Genomic DNA, 20,533 nt, shown 5'->3' on the forward strand with positions numbered 1-20,533 from the left:
GTGTCTATGTGTGACTATGTTGTCAATGCTGAGGAATAAAGCTGCTTAATTAAGCAGGGGACAAATGGCTTGTGACAGCCACAGGGAGCCTGGAGGTGGATAAACAGAGGGCAGAGGGGTGTCACAAATTAAGTCCGCTGCTCTTACTCCCCAGCTAGTGAGGAAGAACTCCTAATTACAATTGATAAACTGTATATTATGGAAATAAGTGTTTAGTATGCAGGAGAGGGGAGAGGGAGGGAGGGAGGGAGGGAGGGAGGGAGGGAGAGAGAGAGAGAGAGAGAGAGAGAGAGAGGGGGTATGATTTGTCAATTGTTACATTCTAGATGGTAGATGAAGATAGACTACGAGTACACAAATATAAACAGTATACCAATGTCAATGATTGAAATTGCAGATAGAGAATTACTGTAGAAGGTCAGTAAAAGTTTGTTTGAAGGGGAGTATGCATACTATTCATAACACCTTAGGTAAGTACTTAATGACACCTCTATGAGTGTTGAAATATCCTTCATAACAACCCTTCTTAGTACATTTCCCCAACATTTCTGACATAGTGCCTGGAGAGAGAATGTCATAATAACAGTTTAACTTTCATTACAGTACTCAATGTCATTTTTCATCAGACTATAAATAAATACTTATTTAGATATAATGACAGAAATTACACATATTGAAAAAATTGTTTATAAGTTGTTATAAAGGATACTACAACACTCAAAACATGTTTTATTTGTAACAATTATGTCAGCTGTTATGAATGCCAATGTACACCCCCTTCAAGTAAAGTGTTACCAGAAAATATTGGTGGTGATAGTCAAGCAGGATAAATCTTGTAGTAAGTTCACAGACTCATGTATACACTTAACCACATTCTGACCCCTAATATCAAAGCTATGCTTATGAAATATTGACAGAGAATCTGTGGAATGTGAACTATGGTTCCACTATTCACAAGCATAGAAAAGAGGCTGATAGACTAAATTAAATAGCTATCTTTGTGAAATTCCTAAAGTATGGAGATGGACTCTTTTTTCTCTCACACACGAAACGGCAATTTAATAACCAAGGTACACACACACACACACACACACACACACACACACACACACACACACACACACACACACACACACACACACACACACACACACACACACAACATTGTGACATTAAAAGTAAAAGGTGGATGTGTTCACGTTCAGAATACGCTGTGACTTGCAGAGAAAGAGAGAAAACAGATCAAAGGTCAAATGTGAGATGTCTTTATTACCAGTCTACTGAAACTCTTGCATTTCTTGACATTTCTTTCACTTTCAAATCCCCATTCAGTTTCCCACTCGCTCACCCAACAATAAAACTGCCACAGTAGTTGAGCTGTGCCGGTTTGGTGCGGCATTCAAATAACACAACAAATACAGGTAAAGGGAGTGAGTGAATGAGTGAGTGAGGGAGTGAAGGAATGAGTGAGTGAGTAAGTGAGGGAGTGATGATTTTTAAGAGATAAAGGATTGCGGTGATTTCCATCGACACACATTGTCTTGATTAATTCCACAATGTTGATTACCTGAGTGAACAAATAAATTGTGCTTGACTGTGTTAAATGTTTTGTTTTACACATTCATTGAGATATTTACTCAGGATGTAATGACACATTGCCCTCAATGTGAGGGGGACGAGGGTTCCTTTTAATAATACATGTGGAATAAGGTTTTCTGTACAGTATTAACACAGTGCTCATTAAACTGTGTGATGAACAATTGTATACTTTTGGAATTAGAACAGAAGGGAGGGGTATAGAACTTCAGCAATATTGTGTGTAAGCTTCAAGAGCTGAAAACCCTATAAATAAAATATATGTTTTATTGTCACATACACCAGATACATGCAGTGAAATGTGTTGTTTTACACGGTAAGCCATAGTAGTACAGTGCCCCTGGAGAAAATGTGGGTAAGTGCCTTACTCAAGGGCACATCGACATATTTTTCAGCTTGTCGGCTCAGGTATTCAAACAAGCGACCTTTCAGTAACTGGCCTAACGCACTAACCGCTAGGCTACCTGCCGCACTTGGCTATTTCTCGGCTTTTCTTTTGATGACTCATTTGAAAGCATCGTGTATTTCAGGGTTACTCAATGAACTAGATATCTGTTTGTTCAAATGTGGCACGATCAGTTTTCAGTTTATCAAAGGGAAGACATACTGTAATCTAATGACAAAGTAATCTGAATACACTTTATGTGAAGGGTAACTAGATAAGAACTTTACGTTACATTTTTATTTATTTTAAATTAAAAAAAAAAAATTAACATTATACAACACACAAGGCAGGATCACGTTAGAAATATTAGCCGACATGACAAGACTAACATACAATAAAACTATTTACATACTGTCAGGAGTAAATTATTTGAGTGCACAATATGACATTTACAGGAAAGAAGTAGAGTTTACAAAAAAATATAGTTACATTAGCCTTTTATAACTTGCAATATACCTGACAAATCAACTTGCGAATGTTGACATAATAATTTATGAAGCTCTGCTTATGTATGGTTACGAATTTGTTATGAAGTCCTTATGTAGGCAGCCTTTAAATAAAGTATTCGTAATACACTGTATGTCCATGAAGGAACTGTACGTGTTTATCACCATGGTACAGTCACGCAGTTGATAGCATTTATGTCAATCACCCCGTGCTTGGGCTCACACTGTGTGCTGATCCCTCTGTGCAAAAATGACACATGGCTAGTCGCTTTAAATAGGACTACCAGCTGGAATGATTTGTCGTATTGAGATAGTTGACAGCTCCAGCTTGAGGCAAAAGTCAATTTCATCAGTTGGAATATTGAGAAATAACCCAAAGCATGTAGACAAATAGGCGGCGGTTCACTCTTTAGTTCTCCGTCATTATGTTGACAGCGTTTCATACATTGGGACAGTATATAAGACCAGGGTTATGATTTCTGTAATAAATAAATGTTTTCCAAAGCAATCTCTGTGATCTCGAAGGAAATGGATATTGAACTTTAAATCAGTCATGAATCGAGGTAATCGAAACCAGGGTCAATTCCGTATGACCCTTAGTAAATTGAGAAACTCTTCATTGAAAATGGGTAAATTAAGGTCTAACTTGTGAGTTTCTCATTTGTGAGACTCCAGTCCTTTTGGTGGTAATGTGGATGAGAAGCTGTGTGACCTTTGACCTACTTTTTGAGCATGGGCCTGGGTTGTGTTCATTAGGTACTGAACGTATGAAAATGCCCTGAAACAGGGGAGGGACTACCTGGACTTATAGCAAATAGCAAATGTTCATTTTCATATTCTATTGTGAAACATTTTAACATATTTTCTGTTGCGTACCCTGATGAACAGGACCCTGATGTAAGCAGACAGAAAGGACAAGGTACATGTGGTTGTGCATCTGATTTGCTGCTCTAGCTACCTACACCCGTGAGTCACCGTCTCCCCAGGCCAAGACCTCTGTCCCCAGTTCAACTTTCTGCTAAAACAACCAAGCTGCAATTTAGCTAAAGAAAACGCCTGCCAACGTAAATTCGAGAAGCGTGAGCTCAGTGTGGACAAGAGGCAATTCGTTTTGACATATTCAATCACAGAATGACATGCAACTTGATGTTATTGCCAAAATAGTGGATGCCAGAATGACATGAATGTGTTCTCCTGGGTTGAGGTTTTGAATTTTGGCAAAGACCTCTTTTCTCAGGTTTAGAATGTGATCTGTATCACAGACTAATGGTATTACGCTAAGACAAACGCATCGATCATGTTACCAAAGTTGCTGGATACCTGGCTAACAAAGATGTAATGTCAACATTCCTAGGCAGGCAAACCTGTTTATATGAACTCAGAATATATACATGAAGAGCAGGCAGGCAAATAGGCAGGCAGGCAGGCAGGCAGGCAGGCAGGCAGGCAGGCAGGCAGATAGGCAGGTAGGCAGGCAGATAGGCAGGCAGGCAGACAGACAGAACTAAGCAACAGTCTAACAGAAAAAAACAAAATAGAACCAAAACAGGAAGATGTGTCATGTTTGTCAGAGGCTGTGTTGTATTGGTGTGGCCTGTTTGTCATATTTGTTGAAAAACTACAGATGAAAGGGAGAGAACAAATCCATTGTTTTACCACAGGCAAAACGTAAACATTTATAATATTTCTGTAAGTCTTTACCATATGCTTTAAATTTGATATGGACGATCCACAGATCCTCTGTTTTCCCTCCAGCTTACTCTGCCTCGCTATGTCATCAAAACAACATTCAATGTGTTTATTATTACGATCATCTGTATTTTGTTCTACAATTACAACCACAGGTTGTTCTTGGAAACTTGTCGAAGATTGAAGCCAACAGTGCCATGAATGTATTTACATGGAATTCTAATTATACGTTGTGTGCCTTCAATGCTTGGTGCATACCTAGGAAGTCTGTCCTCATTTTTCATTTGCAAATACACATATGGATACGATTTCATCAAGATGTGGTATCCATTGTTTTCCTTACGGTTTACTTAAGGGGTTATTCAGGGTCAAAGGTTGACTAAGGTGATTATACTCACTCCGGAGCTCAGAATAAAAACAGTATTACATTATGGTGTAGTCAGATGCCTGTCAACAATTTAAATGTGCTTTTGAAAACAAAAGTCGAATTGAAAACATTATTGGCATTGTTGAATTCGATTTTCATAAATTGTATTTGTATTTATTAAGGATCCCCATAAGCTGCTGCCAAGGCAGCAGCTACTCTTCCTGGGGTCCAGATAGCAAGCTAGGACTGATGGTTTGTTTAGCTAAACTAGCAAGTCTGTTTGTTTGGTTACCAAGGCAACTAATGTAGCTATCTAGTAAACTTGCTAGCTACTTCAGTGGATGTTGAACACATTTCTACCTGCAAATGAACACATTTCTAGCGGCAAATGTGTTAAATTATATCCATGGTATAAAAGGGATAATCAACTCGGGGCTCTATGCGTTCTCTGGAAAATAATGCAACACTGTGGAAGGTCAGTTACACTCCAATACACCTTGCACGTCCAAAGAATCATAGCCCCTCTTTGATTATCCCTTACGTAAACATTAAAATATGTCTTCCAGAGATCAAACACATTAATCCAAAGTGTGTATAGTAAATAGCTGATTTGTGTGTGACAAAACCCATCCAAGAAATTAGAGTTTGTACTTTTTTGGCTTATTGCATTTGCATTGAGGATAACAAAGGGAAAATGCTGTAATTTTCACGCTGTGTGGTCCAAAATATTGCTCGGTTTCCTTCTGTCTCTTTATTTTTCGCTCTACAATTTCCCTCAAAAGAACAATCAAAACAAACTGAATTTGCCACGGCATGGAAAAGAGGATACTATTTTTTCATCCCCTACTTAGCGACGGTGGATTACGTTATGTTTTGATTCAGGGTTTGCCGTTTCAAAATAGTAGTCTGGGGCCTAATCTATGTCGTACATCCAAGGCACTGGGACCAGAAATCGGCCCTGGAATTTCTAACACACCAGCCCATTTTTTTCCCTTGAGGCCCCCAATATTAGCCAGATAATGATCATTTTGAGCAAATAATCCAAGTTAGACAGTCCCAGTGGGCTGAAAATGGACCAGCCCATCTGTCATTTGCCCGAAATGCCAGATGGCCAGTTCATACCTGCTTACATCGCTGACCTGGACCAGACAAGGCATACAATGGTATGTACTTGTGTTGTGATGTATTATTCTGCATTAATCAATTAAATCAATATTAAGCTGATGACACCGATAAATACGTCTTCTCAAAGAATCATTACAACCAGCTTATGTGAAGACATTTGGGAGATGTTTAGCTTTCAGTGGGCTCTTAGAGGTCTAGGAAAAAGTACATGTTCTCATTGACTAAAATGTGTCATTTTACTATAGTTCCCTCTAACCGCACAAGTAAAAGCATTTCCCATTGCCTTGTTTTAGAATGGCTTACAGCGCACGTCAGGTAACATCCCCCCCACCCCACCCCACAGCGGAGTCACTCAGTCACTCACCACCTTCCGGAGACATTTGAAACCCCACCTCTTTAAGGAATACCTGGGATAGGATAAAGTAATCCTTCTACCCCCCACACACAGCGGAGTCGCTCACCACCTTCCGGAGACATTTGAAACCCCACCTCTTTAAGGAATACCTGGGATAGGATAAAGTAATCCTTCTACCCCCCAAAAAATTGTAAAGTGGTTATCCCACTGGCTATAGGGTGAATGCATCAATTTGTGAGTCGCTCTGGACTAGAGCGTCTGCTAAATGACGTAAATGTGCCCTTGAGCAAGGCACTTAACCCTAATTGCTCCTGTAAGTCGCTCTGGATAAGAGCGTCTGCTAAATGACTAAAATGAAATGAAATGAATGTTTGGAGCACAGCCCAAACCTCCAAGAGAATTCCTTTGACATTCTCCTGTCTCCGTGGAGACACTTCTTACATTTACATTTTAGCAGACCAACGTTACATGTCAATCAATATCGCTTTACCACGGGTACAAACAATAAAAACAAACCAAAAACAACAGATCTCATTATCTTCGCTGTGCTTCTTCAGCCTTGACAAGTGGAGTGTTAATAATTCACTCAAAGGAGAGAAGAGGGAAAAAAGAAAAAGAAGTAGCCATCTCATCACCCTTTAATTTTGAATAAGAGAGATGTGAGCTTTCGACAATGCAATGACTGTAATCCATAGATCCAGGGTGCCTCGTCCATATAGTGCACCAGGCAACCAGATAACACTAGCTTAGTGAAGGAGTATAAAGAGAGAGAGGCGGTGTAATCACTCCAGAGGCTACAGACCATATCAATTATTTTAGTATCAGGGTTCAATTAATGTCTTGGCAGGTACACATTGTCTTGGCACTAAGACTATGAGAACAAACATGAGAGGATGTTTAAAATGTTTAAAATGTGGGTAACTGAGGTGTTATTGTGTGCTTTAGGGGTGTTAGGCTACAGCATATTGCAGAGCCATTTCATGCTTGAGAGGATCTACAGTATTGACACTTGTGACAATATGATATTAGTGTCACGTTGTAGAATGATTAGAAGACAGGCGCTGGAATACGTAATCGTTTTTTTTATTACTCCACCCAACACAATGTACGTCATGAAAAAACGAACACGTATATATATAACACAGGGATGTTATATCAACAACAACAAAAACACAGGGATGTAACCCAAACAAAAGAGTGATGTGTAAACCTCTAAACAATACACAGGACGAGACCCGTAATACCAAGAGCACAGTACACGGTACTCACGAGACCAACGGACATGGGACAATAATCGACAAGGACAATGGGGAACAGAGGGCACATATATATATACATACTAATCAGGGGGAATGGGAACCAGGTGTGCGTAATGAGACAAGACAGTCCGGGGTTGGTGGTAATGATCCAGGTCAGTGACGCCTAGAAGACCGGTGACGTAGACCTCTGGAGCTGGTGAACGGAATGAGCAGCCGTACCGGGGGGATCCGTGACAATTAGCTGGTTCTGACTCATGGACAATTGCTAGTATTCGCAGAGCCTATGGGCCAACTTGGAATCACCATAGATAATCTACCTATACGGCTAAAACTAATGTGTAAAGGAGCTCCTACTCACCGCAAGACTGTGTTAGCCCACTGAGCAATAGGCATTAGTTTTGGGAGCTAACACAAGTCTTCAGGTCTCAGGCATGGTTCCTCATCACGTAATTGTTCACCAAACCATCACCGTTATATTCAGGTTACATACAGGTATATGTACAATTTAGTATGTTTACACCATTAGGGCCTACAACCAATAGTAATACATACTTTAGCTTGGTGGAGTTTCACCATCCATTCATTTTTAGTTAGATGCTCTCAAAGCAGGAAGAGATTTTGGATCCATGGTATGTAGCAAAAGACAGTTGTGGTAACACCTCGCCAACACCCAGATTTCACAATCCTCTCTGCCTTTAATTGGTTGTGTTCCCAGGAGTGCAAGGTTGTGGTGTAGAGCGGTTTATCGGGTGTTAATTTCTATGGTATTTTCTTGTCTGTGACCTTTTTTTGCCTGTTGAGATGCAGTGAGAGAGTCACATTGGAAAACATTCTACCAGAGAACCTATTTAATGAGTGTAGAAAAGTTAAGCTGTATATTATTTAACTGCTAATTGGCACTGATTTTTTATTTGGATTTGATGAGATTCTCAGAGCTGCACTATTGGGTCAATGTTGTTTTAAGAAGCAGATTAGACAAAAGAGCACCATCGCGCTCTCCCAAAAGTTTGTTTGGTGCGTTAAAAACCGTAAATTCAGATAAGCAAAAAAGTGTGATGGGTCCACACTCAAAAATATGTTCCATAAATAAAGCTTACTTCAGAAGCAGACTAAAACAAATGTATCAAATGTATCTGAATACTGTACATATTGTTTTGCAGCATCAGTGTGGAAATTATTATTATTTAAATGTTTTGGGAGAATAGATTCCAAAGAGAGGCAGGATGTTTGAAGTCCTTTGTGTTGCCATATAAATACCTGACAGCATTGGAGTAAGTCAAATGAAAAATGTTCAGTTTGTCTTGGAAGATATCTGCTCGACAATTAGCAAATAACACGTCTTCGAGAAGCTCTGTGTTCACAGAGAAGAGATGGCATTCCATGCAGCAAATCACATTTAATTAAACAAACCACAACAAAACTGTTTGGATAGAGAAGCAAATAGTGGTGGTATTACAAAACCTGACACTTCTCTCATTTGCTCTTGTTTGCTTTTGTGTTTTATCAAAATGACACAATGTTCCCCATTTATCAGGCCTCAGAGGTTTTTCCCTTTCAACTGCGCTCACATTTAGCTGTGTTTTCAGCCCTAAATGGCATGGAACAAATTCAATTGAAGTTTAGAAACTTTGAATAAAGCAATTCAAGCCTCTTGAAGCATGAAGATGAATGCACATCTGAGGATGAAGTGGAAGAAGTCTTCCTGGGACTCCCAGCAGGAATAAATAGCCTGGTTCCAGATCTGTTTGAGCTATTATTGCCAACATGGCAAAACGGCACAAACCGATCTGGAACCAGGCTAGGAATATCATACTGTAGTGTCGAGTTAATGTGGCTAATTATGCTGTAACAAAGGAGTCCGCTTATACTGAGCTTTGATCATACGTTTTATTCATATCACAAGATTTCAGCATAAGTTTACAGATGTCTATAGCATCCGGAGAACAGAGTCCCAAAATAATAAGTCTGTTCTGATCTTCTTTGTTCAAACCCAGTACTTATAATCTTTCCCAAAATATGGGGGGTTCCCCATACTGACCAATCCCCTGTCTACAACACACAGACTCCCTCTGTTCTATGAGGTGTCACTCTAAAACGACTGAATAAACATCCTCTCAGGTTCCACTTGAAAACATTAGCAAAGTCATAATTCTCCATACACTACAATACAAATACTCGGCCGTGCACAAAAACATAGCTGTCAAGAATGCTGAGTGTGGATGTGGTGCGAGAAATCAAGCGCAGGAACAAGGGTGTTCGTCAACAGACTTTAGTGATCCAAAAATATAACTCCAAACAGGTAACTGGCCAACCCAACCGGGAGGCATGAACAATTACGCACACACACAACAGTGCGTAAAATAGTAGAAACAGCGCACGCAGTGCGGACTCTCAAAAAACAAACAACATGAGAGGAAAACCCACCAACAGCTAACAGCTGACATAACAATCACACATAACACCTGACCCAACACACGATAACTAAATAGGAAACAAAATCAAACACTAACAAGGGACAGGTGTACAAACAGACAAAACCAAACAAACATGAAACATCGAACGGTGGTAGCTAGTACTCCGGGGACGACGACCGCCGAAGCCTGCCCGAACAAGGAGGAGGAGCAGCCTCGGCCGAAACCGTGACAGTACCCCCCCCTTGACGCGCGGCTCCAGCCGTGCGCCGACCCAGGCCTCGGGGACGACCAGGAAGACGCGGAGCAGGGCGCGTAGGATGACCCCGATGGAACTCGGTCAGAAGAGACAGGTCTAATATGTCCCTCCTCGGCACCCAGCACCGCTCCTCCGGGCCGTACCCCTCCCACTCCACGAGATATTGGAGACCCCCCATCCGGCGTCTCGAATCAAGGATGGACCTAACGGTGTACGCCGGAACCCCCTCGATGTCCAACGGGGGCGGAGGAGTCTCTTCTATCTCATAGTCCTGGAGTGGACCAGCTACCACCGGCCTGGAACGAGGGGTTAATATTCTCGTAATCAATGGGCAGTTCTAACCTGTAACACACCTCGTTCAACCTCCTCAGGACTTTGAACGGCCCCACAAACCGCCGACCCAGCTTCCGGCAGGGCAGGCGGAGGGGCAGGTTTCTGGTCGAGAGCCAGACTCGATCTCCAGGTGCGTACACAGGCCCCTCACTGCGGTGGAGATCGGCGCTCGTCTTATGTCGACGGATGGCCCGCTGCAGATGAACGTGGGCAGCGTTCCACGTCTCCTCCGAGCGCCGCACCCACTCATCCACCGCAGGGGCCTCGATCTGGCTCTCATGCCAAGGTGCCAGAACCGGCTGGTACCCTAACACACACTGGAAAGGGGTTAGTTTGGTGGAGGAGTGGCGGAGAGAGTTTTGTGCCATTTCGGCCCAGGGAACATATCTCGCCCACTCCTCCGGCCGGCCCTGGCAATATGACCTACCCACATCCTGGTTGACACGTTCAACCTGCCCATTACCCTCCGGGTGGTAACCCGAGGTAAGGCTCACCGAAACCCCCAACCATTCCATAAAGGCTCTCCACACTCTGGAGGTGAACTGGGGGCCTCGATCAGACACTATATCCTCAGGTACCCCGTAATGCCGGAAGACATGGGTAAACAGAGCCTCAGCGGTCTGTAGGGCAGTAGGGAGACCCGGCATGGGAAGGAGACGACAGGCCTTCGAGAACCGATCCACAACGACCAGGATGGTAGTATTCCCCTGTGAGGGGGGAAGGTCTGTAACAAAGTCCACCGAGAGGTGGGACCAGGGTCGTTGCGGAACGGGCAGGGGTTGTAGCTTACCCCTGGGCAAATGTCTGGGCGCCTTACACTGGGCACACACCGAACAGGAGGAGACATAAACCCTCACATCCCTGGCTAAAGTTGGCCACCAGTACTTAGTGCTAAGGCAGTAAACTGTCCGGCCGATACCTGGATGTCCAGAGGAGGGGGACGTATGAGCCCAATAAATGAGGCGATCGCGTACCTCGAGCGGAACGTACGTCCGACCCACTGGACACTGTGGAGGACTTGGGTCGGTGCGTAACGCCCGCTCGATCTCTGCATCGACCTCCCATACCACCGGTGCCACCAGACAAGACTTTGGTAGTATGGGAGTGGGCTCAACGGACCTCTCCTCCGTGTCATACCACCGAGACAGGGCATCTGCCTTCCCGTTCTGGGACCCAGGGATGTAAGTGATTTTAAATACAAACCGGGCTAGAAACATAGTCCAGCGAGCCTGGCGAGGATTCAGTCTCCTAGCTGCCCGGATGTATTCCAGGTTACGGTGGTCGGTCAAAATGAGGAAAGGGTGTTGAGCCCCCTCAAGCCAATGCCTCCACACCTTTAGGGCTTGTACCACGGCTAACAGCTCCCTGTCCCCTACGTCATAATTCCGCTCCGCCGGACTGAGCTTCTTAGAATAAAAAGCACAGGGGCGGAGTTTAGGTGGTGTGCCAGACCGTTGTGAGAGAACGGCCCCGATACCGGCTTCAGACGCGTCTACCTCTACCTGGAATGGTAAAGCGGGATCCGGATGCGCCAGCACCGGCGCCGAGGTAAACAGGTCCTTCAGTCTCCCAAAAGCCTTGACATATAGGTCATGCTCCAACAGCCTCCTCAATACTCGGCGCACCAGGGCTACATGCTCAGCTCGGGTAGAACTGTACACCAGAATATCGTCTATGTACACGACTACTCCCTGCCCCTGCATGTCCCGGAAAATCTCATCTACAAAGGATTGGAAGACTGAGGGAGCATTCATTAACCCATATGGCATGACGAGATACTCGTAATGACCGGAGGTCGTGCTAAATGCTGTCTTCCATTCATCGCCCTCTCTAATGCGCACCAAGTTATATGCGCTCCTGAGATCCAATTTTGTGAAGAACTGAGCACCGTGTAATGACTCCGTCATAGTCGCAATCAGAGGAAGTGGATAACTGTACTTCACCGTAATCTGATTGAGACCGCGGTAATCAATACACGGGCGCAAACCTCCATCTTTTTTCTTCACAAAAAAGAAGCTCGAGGAAGCGGGTGAAGTGGAGGCCCGTATGTATCCCTGTGTGACACTCTGGCTCCATGGACTTTGATTATTGAGCCAGGGTTGTTCATTTTCTTTTGGGTGTATTTCTATGTTGGTTTCTAGGTGTTCATTTCTATGTTGTGGTGGTTATTATTCATGTGACTCCCAATCGGAGGTAACGAGTGACAGCTGTCGGCTCGTTATCTCTGATTGGGAGCCATATTTAAACTGTTGTGGTTTCACTGTGTGTTTGTGGGTTTTTGTTCCATGTACAGTCATTTGTCACTGTGGACTTCACTATCGTCATTCGTTTATTTGTTTTCGTGGTTGCTTTGATTAAATAAAGTCATCATGTTCACTCAACGCGCTGCGTATTGGTCCGCTTCCTCAGACGGTCGTGACAGAAAAACCCACCATAAAAGGACCAAGCAGCGTGTCCAGGAGCAAGACAGCTGGACATGGGAGGAGGCGCCGGGTAAGGAGATCGAGAGGCTGGCGATGGCCCAGGTGGGCAAATCGTGGTCCTGGGAGGACATGCTCGGGGGCAAGGGACCTTGGGGGAAGATCAAGGCCCTGGCGAGAGAGGAGCAACGGCGTCAGCAGGGCCATCATCGTTGGAAGGACGAGAGGCAACCCCAAGAAGTTTTTGGGGGGGGGCACATGGCTTGGGCGGCTGGGCAGCAGGAGGCTGCCACAGGGAGACGTGGAGAGAAGGCTATCGGATTACGGGAGCCATTGGCGAGTAGAGGAAGGGAAGTTGTTGCGGCACGGCGTGAGAGACTGATGTGTGTTACCAGTCCGGTCCGGCCCGTTCCTGATCCCCAGTTAAAGCCAGTGGTGTGTGTTCCCAGTACGGCCCGGCCTGTTCCTACTCCACGCATCAAGCCCACGGTGTGCGTCGCCAGCCCAGCCCGGCCTGTTCCTGCTCCACGCACAGAACCTACGGTGTGCGTCGCCAGCCCAGCCCGGCCTGTTCCTGCTCCACGCACCAAGGATACGGTGTGCGTCGACAGCCCTGCCCGGCCTGTTCCTGCTCCACGCACCAAGGATACGGTGTGCGTCGACAGCCCTGCCCGGCCTGTTCCTGCTCCACGCACCAAGCCCACGGTGTGCGTCGCCAGCCCAGCCCGGCCTGTTCCTGCTCCACGCACAGAACCTACGGTGTGCGTCGCCAGCCCAGCCCGGCCTGTTCCTGCTCCACGCACCAAGGATACGGTGTGCGTCGACAGCCCCTGCCCGGCCTGTTCCTGCTCCACGCACCAAGGATACGGTGTGCGTCGACAGCCTTGCCCGGCCTGTTCCTGCTCCACGCACCAAGCCCACGGTGTGCGTCGCCAGCCCAGCCCGGCCTGTTCCTGCTCCACGCACAGAACCTACGGTGTGCGTCGCCAGCCCAGCCCGGCCTGTTCCTGCTCCACGCACAGAACCTACGGTGTGCGTCGCCAGCCCAGCCCGGCCTGTTCCTGCTCCACGCACAGAGGATACGGTGTGCGTCGACAGCCCTGCCCGGCCTGTTCCTGCTCCACGCACCAAGGATACGGTGTGCGTCGACAGCCCTGCCCGGCCTGTTCCTGCTCCACGCACCAAGGATGCGGTGTGCGTCGACAGCCCGGCCCGGCCTGTTCCGGCCACTCGCACCAGGGATACGGTGCGCGTCGCCAGCCCGACCCGGCCTGTTCCGGCCACTCGCACCAGGGATACGGTGCGCGTCGCCAGCCCCGTCCGGCCTGTTCCTGCCACCCGCACCAAGTCTACGGTGCGCGTCGCCAGCCCGACCCGGCCTGTTCCTGCCACCCGCACCAAGTCTACAGTGCGCGTCGCCAGCCCGACCTGGCCTGTTCCTGCCACTCGCACCAAACTGACGGTGCGCGTCGCCAGCCCGGTCCGGCCTGTTCCTGCCACCCGCACCAAGTCTACGGTGCGCGTCGCCAGCCCGGTCCGGCCTGTTCCTTCTCCCCGCACTAGCCCTGAGATGCGTGTCCTCAGCCCGGTACCTCCAGTTTCGGCACTACGCGCCAGGCCTAAGGTGCGCCTCAGACGGCCAGAGTCTGCCGTCTGCCCAACGGCGCCTGAACTGCCCGTCTGCCCAACGGGGCGCCTGAACTGCCCGTCTGCCCAACGGCGCCTGAACTGCCCGTCTGCCCAACGGCGCCTGGACTGCCCGTCTGCCCACACGGCGCCTGAACTGCCCGTCTGCCCAACGGCGCTTGAACTGCCCGTCTGCCCAACGGCGCTAAAGCCGCCCGTCTGTACTGAACCTGCAAAGCCGCCCGTCTGCCATGAGCCTTCAGAGCCGTCCCGCCAGACCGGAGCCGCTAGAGCCTTCCGCCAGACAGGAGCCGCTAGAGCCTTCCGCCAGACAGGATCAGCCAGAGCCTTCCGCCGGACAGGATCAGCCAGAGCCTTCCGCCAGACAGGATCAGCCAGAGCCTTCCGCCAGACAGGATCAGCCAGAGCCTTCCGCCAGACAGGATCAGCCAGAGCCTTCCGCCAGACAGGATCAGCCAGATCCGTCAGCCAGCCATGAGCAGCCAGATCCGTCAGCCAGCCATGAGCAGCCAGGTCCGTCAGCCAGCCATGAGCAGCCAGATCCGTCAGCCAGCCGCGAGCAGCCAGATCCGTCAGCCAGCCATGAGCCGTCCAGCCAGGATCCGCCAGAGCCGTCCAGCCAGGATCCGCCAGAGCCGTCCAGCAATGATCCGCCAGAGCCGTCCAGCCAGGATCCGCCAGAGCCAGCCAGCCAGGATCCGCCATTCAGTCCGGTGCTGCCCCTTAGTCCGGTGCTGCCCCTTAGCCCGGTGCTGCCCCTTAGCCCGGTGCTGCCCCTTAGTCCGGTGCTGCCCCTGAGTCCGGTGATGCCTCTTAGTCCAGTGCTGCCCCTTAATCCTGTGGGGTTTAGTTGGGGGTGGTCATTTGGAGGAGGCTACGTAGCGGGTAGTGACTATGGTGGGGGTGGGGACCACGACCAGTGCCAGAGCCGCCACCATGGACAGACGCCCACCCAGACCCTCCCTAGACTGTATGCTGGTGCGCCCGGAGTTCGCACCTTTAGGGGGGTACTGTGACACTCTGGCTCCATGGACTTTGATTATTGAGCCAGGGTTGTTCATTTTCTTTTGGGTGTATTTCTATGTTGGTTTCTAGGTGTTCATTTCTATGTTGTGGTGGTTATTATTCATGTGACTCCCAATCGGAGGTAACGAGTGACAGCTGTCGGCTCGTTATCTCTGATTGGGAGCCATATTTAAACTGTTGTGGTTTCACTGTGTGTTTGTGGGTTTTTGTTCCATGTACAGTCATTTGTCACTGTGGACTTCACTATCGTCATTCGTTTATTTGTTTTCGTGGTTGCTTTGATTAAATAAAGTCATCATGTTCACTCAACGCGCTGCGTATTGGTCCGCTTCCTCAGACGGTCGTGACACCCTGTCTCAGAGACTCGGCGATGTAAGTTTCCATCGCCTTCCTCTCCTCTTGAGACAAGGGATACACATGGCTCCGCGGGAGTGCTGCTCCTAACTGGAGATCTATCGCACAATCCCCCTGTCTATGAGGCGGCAGCTGCGCCGCCCTTGTCTTACTAAACACCAGTGTCAAATCCTCATACTCGGGGGGAATATGCAGTGCGGGCATTTGATTTGGACTCTCCACCGAGGTCGCCCCTATGGAAACACCCAGACATAGCCCCTCACACTGAACAGACCACCCTTTAAGAGCTTTCTCTCGCCACGAAATAGTAGGATCATGGGTAATCAACCAGGGAAGTCCCAGCACCACCGGATACGCAGGAGAGTCAATCAGATAGAGCTGAATCGTCTCCTCATGACCCCCTGCGTCTCCATCCTAAGGGGCGCAGTGACCTCCCCTAATTAACCCAGATCCTAACGGACGGCTATCTAGGGCATGTACAGGGAAAGGCTTATCAACGGGAAGGAGAGGAATCCCTAACTCTACACAGAACTGGCGATCTACAAAATTCCCAGCTGCGCCTGAATCTACTAGCGCCTTATGCTGGGAACGAGGTGCAACCTGTGGAAAACAAACAGGCAAGGTTATGTGAACGACAGAAAGCTCTGGGTAAGTAGGGCGCCTACTCACCTGGGAGGACTCCCCAATGCGTGGCCTGCCTTCACCTCCACCAGGGGACCTTCCCCAACACCTAGCCACGGTGTGCCCTTCACGGCCACAGTTGGTGCAGGGAACGGCCCCCCTCGGGTTCCTACTCCTCCGTTCTCTAGCGCCAGCAACCCCCACCCGGGACGTCCACGGGTGGCGAGCAGGGTGTCCAGCCGAATGGCCATGTCGACCAGTTGGTCAAACGACAACGTGGTATCCCTGCACGCCAACTCTCTCTGGACGTCCTCCCGGAGGCTGCAGCGGAAGTGGTCTATGAGGGCCCGCTCATTCCACCCGGCATCTGCCGCTAGAGTCCGGAACTCCAAAGCAAAATCCTGTGCGCTCCTCATCCCCTGTCGGAGGTAGAACAGACGCTCCCCCGCTGCCTTCCCTTCTGGTGGATGGTCAAACACGGCACGGAAGCGGCGGGAGAACTCCGCATAGGTAATAGTAGCGGCGTCTATTCTCCTCCATTCGGCGTTGGCCCACTCCAACGCCTTGCCGGTGAGACAGGAGATGAGGGCGGAGACGCCTCGTGTCCCGAGGGCGCCGGGTGTACGGTGGCGAGGTAGAGCTCCACTTGCAGCAGGAACCCTTGACACCCGGCAGCGGAGCCGTCGTACGCCCTCGGGAGCGAGAGCCGAATCCCGCTGGGTTCCGGAAGGGGGAACAGGAGGACTGACCGATGGGGATGGTCCGGTAGGTGGGGGCGTGGGTACCCGCTGCTCTCCCATCGGTGGAGAGTGTTCATCACCCGATCCAGGGCGTGACCGATCTGGTTGATCCTGTCCTCCTGCCCACGAAGACGGTCCTCCATGATGTCCGTTGGCGCGGTTGCTCCTGCTGATTCCATGGTGTGATGTGTGATTCTGTCAAGAATGCTGAGTGTGGATGTGGTGCGAGAAATCAAGCGCAGGAACAAGGGCGTTCGTCAACAGACTTTAGTGATCCAAAAATATAACTCCAAACAGGTAACTGGCCAACCCAACCGGGAGGCATGAACAATTACGCACACACACAACAGTGCGTAAAATAGTAAGCAGCGCACGCAGTACGGACTCTCAAAAAACAAACAACATGAGAGGAAAACCCACCAACAGCTAACAGCTGACATAACAATCACACATAACACCTGACCCAACACACGATAACTAAATAGGAAACAAAATCAAACACTAACAAGGGACAGGTGTACAAACAGACAAAACCAAACAAACATGAAATATCGAACGGTGGTAGCTAGTACTCCGGGGACGACGACCGCCGAAGCCTGCCCGAACAAGGAGGAGGAGCAGCCTCGGCCGAAACCGTGACAATAGCCCTGTTTCCTTTGTCATAGCTCCTCTGAAAGGAATGGGTAAGGGAAATTGTTTCCACCAGCTTTTACCTATCCATCTCTTACAAATCTAGGAAGAGTAAGCCACTGAAAGTATTAGATCTGGTGATGTACTGGAGAGTAAACACACGTAAACACGTTTACGCACCTTTTTTATTTTGCAGAAGCGTTTACCCACCTACTGCGTATTTTGTCATCTAAAGTATAAGGAGCGTTCATTTATTCACTGGGATTTGCGATCAGCGTTAACCCACTTATTTTGTTTTACCACTACGACACTGATTAGATCATTGCATATCGTAGCCCTGATCTGCCTGCTAGCTAATATCAGCCTGCACAGTATGACCACAATCAGATTACCCCCATTTTATATACTCACTTCTCTATGACAAAATCCATACACAGTAAAATTGCAAAATTCAAATTCAACACTATTTTGGGGTTTAAAGTATATGGTCCCACCCCAAATTTTGAGTTAAAACTACTCGGGTCATGGTGTTGATATTGCCAATCCATATTTTTGTTAAACGACACTAAACAGAGTAAACATCTAACTCTCAGAGAGTTGATTAAATGTGCGTAACTCCAATTGGCCTTTTACTATTTTCAGTGTTGTTTTAATCAACTCCCTTGCCGTTTTACACTTTTCAGTTATTTAGAATGAACAATCAACTTGTACATTTTTACTTTATCAGTGCACTACATTAGAAGTGTGAAGGGGTTAAGCTTTATTTGGTTTTTTCTTAATGTGTCACATTTTGGTTGCTTGCAAAGTGATATTCAATCCAACTTAGGGGAGGATATCCAGCAACTTTACATCACCCACAACTTGCATTCATAATGCCTCTAAAATAAAATGGCTGTTGGAGACTACCTACATCATGTAAACTGGAACAACTATCTCAGTAATGGTTGCAATAAATCCAACCACTTACAGATTGGATTAGATTAGAAAAATGTATGTTACCTATCTTTGTGTAGCATAAGATCAAAAACAATCAACGTACAGGCGAAAACACAGATATTGAAACAAACAATTCTAAAAATCAACCAGCAACAGAGCATGCTGGGAAATATGACAATGAGACCTCTCCCACATATGTGGATACTCCATGTCCCTGTCTCTGTTCACTCTTAATGGAGTTAAAAGTACTCCGTGTCACGAACAGAAGAGGACCCAAGAGCGCAAGTTCAAATTCAGAGTTCTTTATTCAAGGTTACAGGCGGGAAGAGGAGTCCCAGGGGTGTCAGGGGTCTTTCAGGGTCCTCCTGTGGGTACCTGTGCTCCGGGGGTCACCAAATGTCCGGGGGTGTCCAGTCCAAGTGCTTAGTGTGTGTGTTCCCCAGTGATGGAGCGGCGTATCGGGCTGAGGGTGGTGAAACGTCTGGGCACGCTCATCCGGTGGTCGGAGACCTGGGGGAACACACACACACAACAGCAATATGAATGGCAGGCAGAAGTACAGATCAGGGCTGGGCAAATATCGTGGTGAGAGACAGAAGGCAGAAACGAGTTACCGGAGGGGCTGAAGATCGGAGAGTAGTCGAGGTCCAGAAGGCAGGTTGGGATAGACGGGGCAGTAGAACAAGGAGGCAGTCAAGAAAGGATCGGTATCACAAACAGGAGTCAGAGCGCAGACAGGCAGGTTACTGGTCCGGGTTTGAAGACGATCTGACAGGGCTTGGCTGAAAACCAGGGCTTGATATACTGGGAGAGGTAGTGGGGAAATGCAGTTCAGCTGGCAGAGTAATTAGAACAGAGTGAGGCAAGGTGAGGATGGTGAGTGGGAAATGCAGTGCAGCTGGCCAGGTAACAAGAGCAGAGCAGGGCAGGTGGAGCTAGTTAGGCTGAGTAGAGAGAGGGAGGTGAGCAGAGTGGAAGATAATTGAATGCAATTAATGTTGCTACCAGGGAGAGAGAGTGCTCATGACAGGACCCCCCTCCAAGGGACGGCCCCAGAAGTCCCAAGAACAACATCATGCCGGGAGGGTGGAGGGGAGCAGGCGGCGGGTCAGAACTCCTCCGAGCGGTCCGAGTGAATCTCCTCATCCTCAGAAGGAGCTGGAGGGTCACGGTCGGGAGACAGGACAGGCACTGAGACAGGAGCAGGGCGGGCCGGGACGGCTAGGAACCCCTCTTGGACGGCCCCTACGGATTGCAGGCTGATCAGGATGTAGTCGGTGGAAGTCAGTGATAAGGGTCCGGTCCACTATCCTCCTGGCCGGGATCCAGGTCCTCTCCTCTGGACCATATCCCTCCCAATCAACGAGGTACTGGAGACCCCTACCCCTTCGCCTAGAGCGGAGCAGCCGCCGGACGGTGAAGACAGGACCGCCATCTACGAGGCGCGGAGGAGGTGGCGCCGGAGCTGCAGGGACCAGGGGACTTTCATGGACCGGCTTGACCTTGGAGACGTGGAAGGTGGGGTGGACCCGCATGGAAGCGGGCAACTGAAGTCGGACCGCCGTTGGACTGATGACTTTCTGCACAGGAAAAGGACCAATGAAGCGAGGGGCCAGCTTTGTGATACAACCCGCAGCGGCAGATCCGGGCAGACAGCCAGACCTTCTGACCAACCCGGTAAGTAGGTGCTGGGTCCTCCGTCGGTTGGCACCGACGGCGTAGCTGGTTCCAGACTTCAGGAGCACAGTGCGAGCCTGGGCCCAAGTGCGGCGGCAGCGGCGGGCATACGCAAGAGCAGACGGACAGGTGGCATCCGCCTCCTGGCTGGCAAACAGTGGAGGTTGATACCCGTAGACACACTGAAAGGGGGAGAG

This window comes from Coregonus clupeaformis, chromosome 7 (genome assembly GCF_020615455.1).
Source record: "Coregonus clupeaformis isolate EN_2021a chromosome 7, ASM2061545v1, whole genome shotgun sequence".
Lineage (NCBI taxonomy): Eukaryota > Metazoa > Chordata > Actinopteri > Salmoniformes > Salmonidae > Coregonus > Coregonus clupeaformis.